General features: G+C 43.2%; 1 pseudogene; it reads left to right on the forward strand.

The window, feature by feature from the left end:
* Positions 1-2,544: 2,544 nt before the first annotated feature.
* LOC141997717 (olfactory receptor 10A4-like) lies at positions 2,545-4,915 on the forward strand (annotated as a pseudogene).
* Positions 4,916-14,401: the final 9,486 nt, after the last annotated feature.

Here is a 14,401-nt window from a genome sequence, read left to right on the forward strand (position 1 = left end):
GGTAGTTGCCCAGCACCTCTGGTATTTTGGTATTGGACCCCTCGATTTACTAAGGCCAGGGTCCACTGAGCCACCCTTGGGTTACTTACTCCTGCTTGGGTGGGTTTTCCTGACAATATATATTTTAAGGGGGTGTGGGTGCTCTGAATAATAACTAGACTATCTCCTACGACCACTGCCCTTATTTCCAGCATCCATATTACTGCCAGACATTCCCTTTCACATGGACCAAACTTTTGCTCCACTGGTGTTAAAAAGCATTAATAGAAAGCTATCAGGATCATTCTCTGCAACGGATCCACTTGTAACAACACCACAGCTAACGCTTCAGGACTGGTGGCGACCCTCACATATATGGACCCTCCAACCCGTACAGGTTGCAACGTCACTGCTCGCAACAAGGATTGCCTCAGCTCGCTGAAAGCTGCTTCCTTCTCTGGGATCCATTGGAACCGGGCCTCCTTCCTCAATAGGCTATAAAGGGGCTTGGTGATACGCGCATAGTCTCATATTTGGGCTCTTACAAAATTAGGGCTTTTACCCCTAATATGGCCTGTAGGCTTCTCAAATCTTGGGGAGCTGGTAAATTCTGCAAAGTTGACAATAGTTGTTCACTAATAGACCTTCCCATTTCCGATAGGGTAACCCCCAGGTATTCCACCTGTGGTTATATTAATTGTGCCTTTTCAAGGGATGCCATCATACCATGCTGTTGAATCAATTCCATTACTTGTTCAGTCCTCCCTCGGGCATCCGCATTGTCCATTCCCATTATCAGGATATCATCCACATATGAGACCACCTACCCCTTATCCCCTGGAGGGAGATGATCTAACATTTGGGTCACCACCTTATGCGCAATAGCGGGGGCACTATGAAATCCCTGGGGTACACAGGTAAAGCAATACTGTACCCCGTCCTCAGGGAATGTGAATCGGTCCTGTGATCCTTCCTCGAGCAGGATAGCAAAGAAACAGTTAGACAAATCCAATTCAGAAAATCTTTTAGCTTCCCTCGGTATGTCTTGCAACACCTGGGTCATGTCCGTGACTACTGGCGCCCATTGTGGGGTCATCGCATTAACCCTCCGATAGTCGACAGTCAGTCTCCATGAAACACCATCAGCTTTCCTCACAGGCCATATGGGGGAGTTAAAGGGGGAAGCCAGTCTTTTCACTACTCCCTGCTCTTCCAGCTCTTTGACTATCTCCGCTACAGCCCAGCGTGCAGCTGTGGGGATAGGATATTGTTTCTGTGGGGGGACCGCTGGTCCTTCTATTTTCACTGGTTCCACAGTCCATTTACTGCAGTCCAACTTGTGTGCCGCCCATGCCTGGGGAAAACCGCCCATGCCTGGGGTTTCCTCCATACCTCCTTGCTATCCCCGATCACTGCCACCACTCCCAACATACTATGCGTCAGCAATCCGGTATCTCCCTTCCTTACTTCAGGGGTCCAGTCTTTCTTTGGGGTCCTCCATAAACCTTTGCTAGCACAATCAACCACTATTCCTCCCCCCACAAGCAATCTGTGCCCAGAATTGGTTCTGAAGTTGTGGGGCTATAAATCCAGGGCCATCTTTGGGTAAGACTCCCCACCTGGGTGACCAGTCGTCCCAACACTTGCCCCTGCACTAGAGTGCCATCAAATCCCTGGATCTCAATAGTTCCCTGGATTGGCAGTGAAGGGATGCAGTGAAACAGCCGCACCGATATCCACCAGTGCCACAAAATCTAGTTCAGATGTCTCAGGGCACTCATGTGGGCCCCCCACCCAAAGGTGCACCCGCAACCTTCCTCCAGAATCCATCTGGAGAGGTCCCACCCAGGTCCATCCCTGGGTGCTTTCCTCTCCCAGTGGACTCAAGGAGTCAGGGCCTCCCTAATCTGAAGTTGCTTTCTTGGTCCCAATGTCACCCCACACCCCCGGCTCTGGGAGTTTCAACCCTAGCTAGGGTGACCAGATGTCCCATTTTTATATGGACAGTCCCGTTTTTGGTGATTTTTTCTTAGATAGGAGCCTATTACCCTCCACCCCCTGTCCCGTTTTTTCACAGTTGCTATCTGGTAAACCCTAACCCTAGCTGAATACAGCGGAGTGCTACAGACTCGATGGGTTTCCCGTCCCATTGGCCCATAGGTTCCCCATGGTCCTTTAAGGACATCCACAACTGTGTGCAGAGCCGAATGGTGTCCGACCATAGGTGCCTGTGTCAAGGCACTGGGGCTGCGACCGCAGTGACAGGAGCAGGAGCCCCAGCTCTGGGCTAACCAACCACTCTGGTGGCCTGGTGCGCCGCTTCTTTAAGGTGTGATATGTCTAGGGGCTCTCCCTGCATCCACACTCCCATAGCCATCTGAACATCTTTGGGCAACATTGCTACAATAAGCCTTAATTTGGCTGTTGGAACCACAATCTCGGACAGGGTCCTGGGTAGGTAAATAAATGACTTTCTTGCCTTGTCTTCCCTGATGCGGGTGCCTTTGTTCACTCCCTCTGCCGTTGAAATACGCGAAGCCATTGGTCAAGGGATATCAGACCTCTATGACAGAGTTAATCTTCGAGGGATTCTTCCAGCTGGTGGACCTGCAGATGCTGCTCTTTGCAAGGGTTCTGTCCATGAATGCGGTGTCCCTGATGGCTGTCCATTCTCATCATGGCTGTCATAAAATCCAACCTATCCATCCACAGGCTGATGTATTTTTTCCTCACCAACCTGTCCCTGCTGGGGATCTGCTACACAATGTCCATTGTGCCCAAGATGCTGGTGAGCCTGGTGTTGGAGAACAAAAGGATCTCACTATGGGGTTGCGCCATCCAGATGTATTTTTCCCCCTCTTTGGCATCACTGAATGCTGCCTATTGGCTGCCATGGCCTACGACTGATACGTGGCCATCTGCAACCCGCTGCACTATGCCCTCATCATGAGAAAGAGGGCTGTGCCCAGCTGGCCATAGCCTCCTGGACGGTGGGGATATTGGTGGGCTTGAGCCAGACCAGCTACGTCTTCAGTATGATGTACTGTGGGGCCAACAGGATCAACCACTTCTTCTGTGACATCCCACCCCTCCTGAAGCTGGCCTGCGGGGACACCTCCATGAACGTGTGGGCCGTGTACCTGGTGGCTCTTCTTTTCATAATCTCCCGCTTCACGCTCATCCTGGCCTCCTTCCTCTTCATCATCGTCTCCGTCCTGTGGATGCCATCAGCTGAGGGGAGGCGCAAGGCCTTCTTCACCTGCTCTTCCCACCTCATCGTGGTCTTGCTCTTCTATGGCTCCGGCATCATCAGGCCCAAGTCCAGCTACTCGATGGACAGCGTCAAGCTCCTGGCCCTCTTCTACACGATGGTGACGTCCATGCTGAACCCCATTGTCTACAGCCTGAGGAACAAGGAGGTCAAGGAGGACCTGAGGAGGGCACTGGGCAGGATGACTTCCAGTTGGGGTCTAGGGGGGTGTAAGTGGGTGGGGCTGACTCATTGGCTAGTGAGCCAAATGCAGCTCTCAAAAGCAGCAGGATTTCGGCTCCTGTGTCCAGGGGTGAGTTTATTTTCTAAAACCAATGCAACCCACCTTGCCAGTCAGAACAGACTTGTCCTGCCTGGCCCGTCCTATGGCCCCTGCACACACAGCAGGTCTCTCCAGCCAGGCCTCCCAGCTGGTGGGTGTGGAGAGTCTCCTTCTAGGTCCTTTCTCCTGGGTCTTTCTCCCTAACTGAGCTGGCCCCTTGCCTATGGAGCAAGCAACCTGCAGGCTGTCATCTGATCCCTGGCCCAAGATACTTAGTCACAGGTAGAGCTAAGCCCACCTCCCTTCAACGGCCAGGCCCCCTTGTGACAGGCACCCAACCACACGCTGTACTTTTGGAAATCTGCCCCGTAAATGTTTGAATGTCAACAAAATTCCAAACATCCTGCAGAGTCTCTTCCATCAGGCGAGAATGAGAGTCACAGGCAACCATGAGATGTCATCCAATCTTGATTTTAAAATGATCAGTGATGGAGCCCTTGGTAAATTGTTCCAATGGTTAATTACTTTCACTGTTAAAAATGTGTGCCATATTTCCAGTCTGAATTTGTCTAGCTTCAACTTCCAGCCTTTGGATCCTGTTAGACCTTTCTCTGCTAGATTGAAAAGCCCAGTATCAATGTTTAGTCCCCCATGTAGCTACTTATAGATGGCGATCTAGTCATACCTTAACGCTCTCTTTGTTAAGCTAACCAGATTGTGCTCCTGGAGTGTATCACTAGAAGTCATGTTTTCCAATCCTTTAATCATTCTGTGGCTCTTCTCTGATCTCTCTCCAATTTACTAACAACCTTCTTGAATTGTGGGCACCAGAACTGGACACCGTATTCCAGCAGCGGTCGCGCTAGTGCCAAATACAGACATAAAATAACTTCTCTGCTCCTATTCAAGATTCCCCTATTTATGCATCCCAGGATCACATAATGTGCCTGCCTATGACAGGGCAACCTTGGAATGAATAAGGGGAAAATGTGGAAGCAAGTTTCCCCAAAGCATGCATGAAAAGATGATGGAGATGAAAGCTTTATACTGTGTTGTTATTTTTTTTCCCCTCATGCCAAAAATTTCTGTCCTTTATATTAACCCTGCCTCCATTTCTACTCACTGTGACATCCTATGTCTGTATAATCTTTGCCATCCTGCAAATCCCTTCTACCACCAGGAGGCAGAAGGCCTTCTCCACCTGCTCCTCTCACCTCATTGTGGTGACCATTTTCTATTGGACCATCACTATTGTGTACGTGTTACCAAAAACCAATACACTGAGAGACCTGAACAAAATGTTCTCTCTCCTGTACACAGTCCTGACCCTGCCTGGTCAATCCCCTCATTTACAGCCTGAGAAACAAAGAGGTCAAGGAGGCTCTGAGGAAAGATCTCAGTAAATTTATGGATTTCAGAAGAATTCGGGCCATCCATGCTAATTTGTGTAAGATAAATCAAAAGGGAGATAATGTGGATCCAAGCATAGCAGTCTGGGTTGGCCCTCTTGATGGGCTATTAACTCATGCCAGGGGAAAGGGAAGCTGTTCTACGGAACCATTTAAACAATAAACATAACATCTTCCTTTGTGAATTCCCCATCGGTGAATATTGGTCAGAAATGAAAAAAAAAACAAAGAACCAGTTTTATGAAAAGTTTCCTTATTTTGAGGTTGTTTCTATTTGGAGGGAGGTGAAATTAGAGCCACTTTCTAATATTTTTAAATTCTATTTTTTAAATTTATATAGAAATCATGATGAAGTTGGTTACTGCTTTTTTAATTTACTAAACACCTGTGTACGTGTATATATATAATGAAGTTATGATTTTTAGTAAATGATAAATTTCAACAGCCATTTCTGTACTGTACTAATCTATCTATCTATTGATCGATCAATCAATATATGTGTGTTTGTTTACTGAATGTATGTTTCTTTCCCTTAAAATCTGGATAATTTTTAATAAGATTTAGTTTGGAAAAAAAGGTCATTTTTTTCTATGAAAACAATTTTTTTCTCCAATATTTTCATCAGTTGCATCCTTGAGCAGATCAGGTTTTTCACATTTTATCATTAAGAATATTCTGTGGACAATCCCTGGGCTGACACTCATTTTCAGGTGACATTGCTAATACTCAGTATGTAAAGTCCAGAATTTAAGTTGTTTTCATTTGGTGCATAACTCACATGGCACAGTTCTTCCCACTGATTGGGTAAGTGTAAGGTTTATACTACACTTTCTTTTTCTAGGATTACTCGATATTCTGAATTCAGAGCATCCTTTTCCAGGACTGGGCTGCAAATATGCTCTAAGAAACCCCAGACTAGATTCACAAATGCACTTTTAGTCAACTAACTGCCACTCATCATAACTGGTAGCTCACCTGGGATGTTGGAGACCCCCATAGCTTCCGCCTCTCGTGGAGGTGGAGTAAATTATGCCGACAGGAGGGAGCTCTCCCGATGCACTACAGTGGCGCAGCCTGAGGCGAAGCAGGTTTTTGCCTTGCAGATTTGCACCCTCACCAGCCACCTGTGGGATACTTTGATATGGGACTGTTTCAGTCTCTCCTGTTGTGAGACTTATAGTCAAGTAATCATTCTCTTTCTGTAGTTAATAAACTTGTTTTAATATTTTATCCTCACCAGTGAGTTTGTCTAAAGTGTTTTGGGGAATCTGCTCCGATTACAAAGGCTGGTGCATGTCCACTATCCTTTGACAAAGTGGCAAAATAAGCTTCGCTGCTTGTCACTAGCAAAACATTATGAGAGACAGCCCAGGCTGGAGAATTAAGGGGGCACAATGATACCCCAGTTCCAGGTTGCATCCTGGGAGTCCTGTCACACATGTTTCTTGCAAGAAGCCAGGGTGGGGTAAGAGGAATGCCCTTGTGACTTTTAGCCCAGTGGTTGGACCTCTCCCCTGGGATGTGGGAGACCCCCTCTTTAAGTCCCCCTTCTGCCTGAGGGAAGAAAGTATTTGAATAGGGATCTGCTACCTCTCAGGTGAGTGTCGGAACGACTGGGCTGTGAGCTATTCTGACATGGAGCGCCCTCTGTTGCTGCTACTGAAACTGTTCCTCTGGGGCTGAATAACAAAAGGTCAAGGGGACGAGATTGTGGGCCATTCCCTTCCTAGCTAAGTGCTTTAACCACTAACCTATAGAGTCATTCTCGTGCTGGCACACTGTCTCTCAGACCCAATGTCTCTTTAATTATTTATCCACAGTAGAAAAGCTTCAACAAAAGAAACGGAGGGACCCCCATATCAGAATATCTCATTGCCCACTGGCTAGACCACCCACCTGAGAGATTTCAGAGTCTGAGCAGGAAAGTCGACACTGCTATTTCTAATCCCCACAGTGAAAGCCCCACAAGCCCATGTCAGTTGGCCCAGGCTCTGAGACTCTCTGCCGTGGGGATTTTTACTGCAGTGTAGATGTGCTCACTGTGTCCTCGCCAGAACAGAAAATAACTGAGTTTGAAGGGATCTCTAAGAATAGGTGTCACACACACAGTGTGTCAGCTGAACTCTGGCAGCTGGGCTTGTACTGGGATTTAGTCAAAAGGATTTAGGCTCCTATCTGTTTAGTTTTCAAAATGTGACTTAGGATTCCAAGTAGAGCTGAGCAAATGATTGATATTCTTTGTTGGATGGCCGAATTGAAAAATCAGAAAAAAAACATTTTGTTTTGGGTCGACCTCCAATTATTTTTTTTTCCATTTCTGCATTTTGTTTTGTCATATTGTTTAGTTGAGTTGTGGTTTTGGAATTTTTTTTAATCCTTTAAAAAACTAGCCTAGCAAAATTTCGAAAAGAAACATCATTCGGGAAAAAAAAGTTGAAATGTTTTGACTCTCTCGCTAGACATGTGCCCAAATATTTTCCCACCTTTCACCTTATTCTTCTAAAAGCTCTGCTCGAGGAATTATTCTGGGGGCAGTTCTCTGGCTGGTGTTATCCCGGAGGTCAGACTGGATGATCACAGTAGTCCCTTCTGACCTTGGAATCAATGAAACTACACAGAAGAACATAGCAGAAGGCATCTTAACTCAGCAAGAATGAATGTAGCTGGCAGCAAAGGGAGGATCCTGAAAGAGACCCAAGTGGTTGGGGCATCCTTGAGCCAGAACAAACCTCACTTCCCTCTCCTGCATGACATTAACAGAACCCTAATGTTCATAGGGATGCACATTAGGGGTCTGTCAATGTAATGCACCCAATCTGTTCCACTTCATATTTATCACCCTGCTCAGCACTATGGCTGGATTCTCAACTGGGGTAAAGCAGCACTGACCTCAGTAGGCCTACTCTGTGTTAGGATACAGATATTCAGGCCTGTCGGTAAAGGCCTGTACTCGATGAATTTAGGTGTATTCTTATCACTTGGCTAGTTAGAGGTATAAAAGAAAGAATCAAATTCACTGTCTGCCGGTGTAAGAGCCTTCTCTTACTGTGACAGTCTGAGGCCCTGTTCTTAGGCTAAGGCCTTTGGCTAAGCAGCAGAGGCAGCCATAAGCTGGGAAGCGAACGGTCACCTCCTCACATTCCAAACTAGTCAATATGGGGCTGTTAGAAGGTGACCTGATCTATCACCTCCAGAGAAAGGGAAGAGCCTAGAAGATGTAAAAGGAAATTTAGTTTGATAATATTCTGTCTGATAAGAATTCACTTATCAATAGACACAGCTGGGAAACCCTTCTTTCTTTATAGATGTAGTTGTGAAATCCTCACTTCTGTATTGTTTTGTCATTATAGTTCTCACTTTGCTATTATTTGCATGGTCTTTGCCTGGTTCTGTCATTGTTTCTGTCTGCTGTATAATTAATTTTGTTGGGTGTAAACTAATTAAGGTGGTGGGATATAATTGATTAGCTAATCATGTTACAATATGTTAGGATTGGTTAGGTAAATTTTAGTAGAATAATTGGTTAAGGTATAGCTAAGAATATTACTATATAAATTAGGGGGAAACAGGAAGTAAATTGGGATTCAAAAATTAGGAAAAAGGAACTTGGATTTAAGCTTGCTGGAATTTCACCCCAATAAACATTGAATTGTTTGCACCTTTGGACTTTGGGTATTGTTGCTCTCTGTTCATGTGAGAAGGACCAGGGAAGTGGGAGAGTGAAGGAATAAGCTCTCTAACACTTTAATTTACATCAGTTGGGGAGCTGGCCCATGGATGCCAATGGAGCTAAGGCCAATTACACCAGCTGGGGATCTGGCCCCATTGGGATCAATACAGTTAGATCAATTTACTTCAGATTAGCAAGTGGCAAGAATGGAAGTTCATCTCCTTAAGCGTAAGACTGGATTTGTTTGGAATAAATGTGGAGACAATTAGAACATGACACATGGGAGGCTGGGCTGAGTGCAGTTTTAGACTCGAGCTATATACATTTTCTTTTTTCTATCTGACTCTCAAGGAGTGACACAGATTTACACCAGGGGGAATCTGGCCAATTGTTTCCAAAGAAGCCAATGATTTTTTCAGCTGGGGAGCTGGTCCTTTGTCTTCCCACTGAGATCACAACCTGGCCTTCTTTTGCTTGTTAATATCTCTATCACTGGCCCTGGGAAGTTTTTTTGTGCTCTCCATTGAACATTCAAATAAATAAAGCCTACAATGCATCAGAAATATCCTGGGTACCTCTCATGGCTTCCTAATTGTTCACAGTAAATTGGAACAAAAGGAGATGGATCTTCAAAGGTGCCTAAATTAGAACTGGTTGAAAACTTTCCAAGAAAAGGATTTTCAGAAAATAAGGTTTTGTGAACAACAAAATTTCTCCATCTGAAAGCGATTGTTTCAGGTCCTCTGCAGATTCAGGTAGATGTTGCTGCATCAGTCAGACTCAGGTAAGCTTCCCCTCTCAGGGTGATTGGTTCGGGCTCTCTGCAGACTCAGGGAGATGATATTCTGTTTGTTACTCTTAGTTCAACTTTTCCAGATTTCTACACAGCCGTGTCACTCATGAATGTATTCACAAACACTGCACTGATTCCTAAATAATCATATGAAAGATATAGCACAGTTCCCAAGGAATCAAAGCAATCTGAACTCTGGTATTTTATTTGTTAACATATTTATGAAGACATTAAAACAAATCTGATCAGTTCTAACTTCTTAATTCTGTCCTCAGGTTTTCAGCATTTAAGTGAGTGGATTCACAGAACACTGAAGAAGAAGAAGAAGAAGAAGAAGAAGAAGAAGAAGAAGAAGAAGAAGAAATCTGGATGTTTCAAGGAAAATCTCCTCACTTCAGTTTTCAGTACCAATTGTTCCAAGATGCAAAATCCAGATCCAAAGTCTGGGGATATTCAAATGCAAGAAAATGTTTTGAGGCCTTCCAGTAGTCTGAACATTGAGTCTAACTCACTAGGGCTCTTCATCTGCTGTGTGCACACCCTTAAAAGACGTGGTTAAGCCATGTTTATTTTTTTACAATCTTCACCAACAAGGTTAATAGTCACTACATACTCAACACAATTAATATTAACAACAAGGGGGAAGGAACACAACCCCAGACAGGGAAAAAACAGGTTAAACAATGTTTAAATAAGTTAAATGTACTCAAGTTGGCAGGGCCTGATGAAATCCATCCTAGGGTACTTATTAGCAATGATCTTCAAGAACTCATGGAGGATGATTGAGGTCCCAGAGTACTGGAGAAGGGCAAAAATAGTATCTAGCTTTAAAAAAGGGGAACAAAGACAACCTGGAGAATTATTAGACGAGTCAACCTAACTTCGATATCTGGATGGACACTGGAACAAGAAATTATTAAATAATTTGTAAGCATCTAGAGGATAATAGGGTTATAACGAATAGCCAGCATAGATTTCTCAAGAACAGATCATGCCAAACCAACTTAATTTCCTTCTTTGATAGGGTTACTGGCCTAGTGGATGGAAGGAAGCAGTAAACATAACATACGTTGATTTTAGTGAGATTTTTGATGCAGTCCCACATGACATTCTCATAAGCAAACTAGGGAAGACATTACTGAAAGAGTAGTTATCAATGGTTGACTGTAAAACTAGGAGGATGTATCCAGTGGAATCTTGCAGGGGTCAGTCTTGGATCTGGTACTATTAAATATTTTAATTAATGACTTGAATAATGGACTGCAGAGTATGCTTATAAAATTTGCAGATAACACCAAGCTGGAAGGGGTTGCAAGCACTTTGGAGGACAGGATTAAAATTCAAATTAGACCTTGTCAAATTAGACAATTGATCTGAAATCAACATAAGGAAATTGAATAAAGGAAAATATAACATACTACACTTAGGAAGGAAAATCAAATGCACAAGTACAAAATGGGTAATAACTGACTAAGTGGTAGTACTACTGAAAAGCATATGGGGGTTATAGTGGATCACAAATTGAATATGAGTCAACAGCGTGATGAAGTTGCGAAAAAGGTGAATATCTTTCTGATGTATGAACAGGAGTGTGGTATGTAAGACATGGGAGGTAATTGTCCTCTCTACTCAGCACTGGTGAGGCCTCAGTTGGAATACTGTATCCAGTTCTGGGTGCCACAATTTAGAAAAGATGTGGATAAACTGAGAGAGTCCAAAGGAGAGCAACACAAATCATGAAAGGTTGAGAAAACCTGCCCTGTGAAAAAGAGGTTAAAACATTGGTTATGTTTAGTCTTGAGAAAAAAAGACTGTGGGGGGGGGGACCTGATTACAGTCTTCCGATATGTTTAGGGATGTTAATAAGAGTCTGGGGATCAATTGTTCTCGATGTCCACTGAAGATAGGACACAAAGTAAGGGCTTAATCATCAGCAAGGAAAATTAGGTTAGATAGTACAAAAAAAACTTTTTATCTATAAGTGTAGTTAAGCTCTGGACCAGGTTTCCAAGGGAGGTTGTGAAATCCCCATCACTGGAGGTTTTTAAGAATGGGTTGGACAAACATCTGCCAGGGCTTGCCTAGGGTTAACTGATCTGCCTCAGCACAGGGGATTGGACTTGATGGCCTCTCGAGGTCCTTTCCAGACTTACATTTCTATTATTCTATTAATCTAGTGAGCATGAGTACCAATTGCAGTGAAGCTGTGGTGGTCTGGACTTCAGTGGGGGCTAGCCACCCCAATACATAGCTAGGGTTCTGAACAGCCATGGCCAGCCCATGCTGCCATGGCTTCACTGCTATTGGTGCCCAACCAAGCTAGATCAAAGCTAGTGAGTGTATGTCTACACATGCTGGACTTATGCCCTCTGATTTCAGTGTAGACATACCCTTAAACCTTAGTTGGGATGTAAGTGGGGTGTGGACACATGTTGCACATTTCCAGAGCTGCATTTCATTTTGTATGTGACAATGCTGCAGTTGTGATCATGGTTGTGCAAAAAATGTGACCTGAGTGAACCCTAAAATCTGAAAAACAAGAAGGCAAATGAAAAGCATCCTGATTTTTTCTCATCTCATGATTTTCAAGCCCACCTCCAGAGGTTTTGGGGGTCTGACATAATTTGTGAATGTTTGCAGTTGACAATATATGTTTGTGTATGCACAGGAGTGGTTTTTTCTCTGTGTGAATGTATGTGTCTTTGGATATGTTCTGCCACTGCTTTGTTTAATAGAAGAAGAAGAAGAAGAAGAAGAAGAAGAAGAAGAAGAAGAAGAAGAAGAAGAAGAAGAAGAAGAAGAAGAAGAAGAAGAAGGTTCTGTTTTTATTTTCCTTACGGATTTTGAACTTTCCAGAGGCTACATTTTGAAGCTTTTCTTCAAACCACATGGGCTACAAATATACTTTATTTTTCACTGAACATTGAGACTCTTGTGTAATCACAGGACTCCAGGAGCTGGGGCTTTAAGGAATAAAATATTGCAAGATTTGGCAACAATCTAGATGTTGCCGGAAATTTCCAAAGGAGCCTAAAGGAGTTAGGCACTGAAATTCCATCTGAGATGGGCAACTTGGAAAGACAGAAAGAAACATCAGATTTTTAATAGAATGTGTAATCTCTTATTGAAAGTTTGTATTTATACTCAGAACGATTTGCTTTGAAAACTTTTACAGAGAGAAAAATAAAATAAAAAGTGAAAGAGAGAATCAGAGGTCGGCAGCTGAGGGCTAGGAAATTCCAATTTATAAATCATACTAGAAGGTCTGAGAGAGGAGAAAGGGATGAGAAGAGGGTGTATAATACAATTATATTGAGATCAAGATGGATGTACAATTTAAGAGGTGAAAAAGATGAAGCTATTCCAAGTAGTGGCCACCAGATAGCAGCATATATACATGGAGGATGCTACACCGTAAAGCAACTAACAGAAGATGAATTGTGTTTATATTCGGCATATACTAGAAAAAATTATCATTATTTGTTAATGATTTGGTAGACTGAAATCAAGCGAGTCAGTTTCCAGAAAAACTAAAACAAAAAAATAGTAGTTTATTCAAAATCAGTGACATTTTATTTCAATAGAAACATTTTTTGTCTCTGTAAATTCACTGAGACTGAAGTTACAACATAAGTAACAGATTCTGCTGTCAGTTACAATGGTATAAGTATAGAAAAAAATCAATTGAAGTCATGGGTGTTACACTACATCTCCACTTATGTAACGAAGAAAAGAATCTAGCACTAAACAGATGGCATTATATGTATTTAAGTCCATCCATACAATGTAACATAAACCCCAGTTCAGTAGTCCATATATAATAATATAGGCCCAATATGTTATTTCTGGTGATACAATGATCCACTAATTTAGCAATCCTGCTAACATATCTTTTTCACATGAGAATAGTTAAGAAGAATTACACGTCAAAAAGAAACAGTTGATAGATTTCACCTCCTTTACACATACACACTGTCATAAATATAAAGGGAAGGGTAACCACCTTTCTGTATACAGTGCTATAAAATACCTCCTGGCCAGAGGCAAAACCCTTTCACCTGTAAAGGGTTAAGAAGCTAAGGTAACCCCGCTGGCACCTGACCCAAAATGACCAATGAGGGGACAAAATACTTTCAAATATGGAGGGTGGGGGGAACAAAGGGTTTTGTCTGTCTGTGTGATGCTTTTGCCGGGAACAGATCAGGAATACATGCCTTATCACTCTTGTAAAGTTAGTAAGTAATCTAGCTAGAAAATGTGTTAGCTTTTCTTTTGTTTAATGGCTTGTAAAATAAGCTGTGCTGGAGGGAATGTATATTCCTGGTGTTGTGTCTTTTTGTATCTTAAGGTTTTGCCTAGAGGGATTCTCTGTGTTTTGAATCTGATTACCCTGTAAGGTATTTACCATCCTGATTTTACAGAAGTGATTCTTTTACTTTTTCTTTAATTAAAACTCTTCTTTTAAGATCCTGATTGATTTTTCATTGTTCTTAAGATCCAAGGGTTTGGGTCTGTGTTCACCTATGCAAATTGGTGAGGATTCTTATCAAGCCTTCCCCAGGAAAGGGGGTGTAGGGCTTGGGGGGATATTATTGTGGGAAGACATCTCCAAGTGGGCTCTTTCCCTGTTCTTTGGTGGCAGCATAGGGTTCAAGGACAAGGCAAAGTCTGTACCTTGAGGAAGTTTTTAACCTAAGCTGGTAAGAATAAGCTTAGGGGGTCTTTCATGCAGGTCCCCACATCTGTACCCTAGAGTTCAGACTGGGGAAGGAACCTTGACACGGTGTCAGAAGTGGGGTCATTTTGAACCAGAGGCACAGTTGGATTTAAAAAGGACATTTTTTTTCATTTGGGCTGCTTGGAAGCAGGTTTTAAGCTGAAAGCAGTTAGAGTATTTTCTGTCTCTTTGCCTGGGGACAGAGCATCTCCATAACAAAGGATTTTTCTGTAGGCTGAGAACAGCTATCAGAGACAAAAGGTATCAGGTTACAGCACAGCAAAATTTTACAAGCCAGGT

Source organism: Natator depressus, chromosome 13 (genome assembly GCF_965152275.1).
Source record: "Natator depressus isolate rNatDep1 chromosome 13, rNatDep2.hap1, whole genome shotgun sequence".
Classification (NCBI taxonomy): domain Eukaryota; kingdom Metazoa; phylum Chordata; order Testudines; family Cheloniidae; genus Natator; species Natator depressus.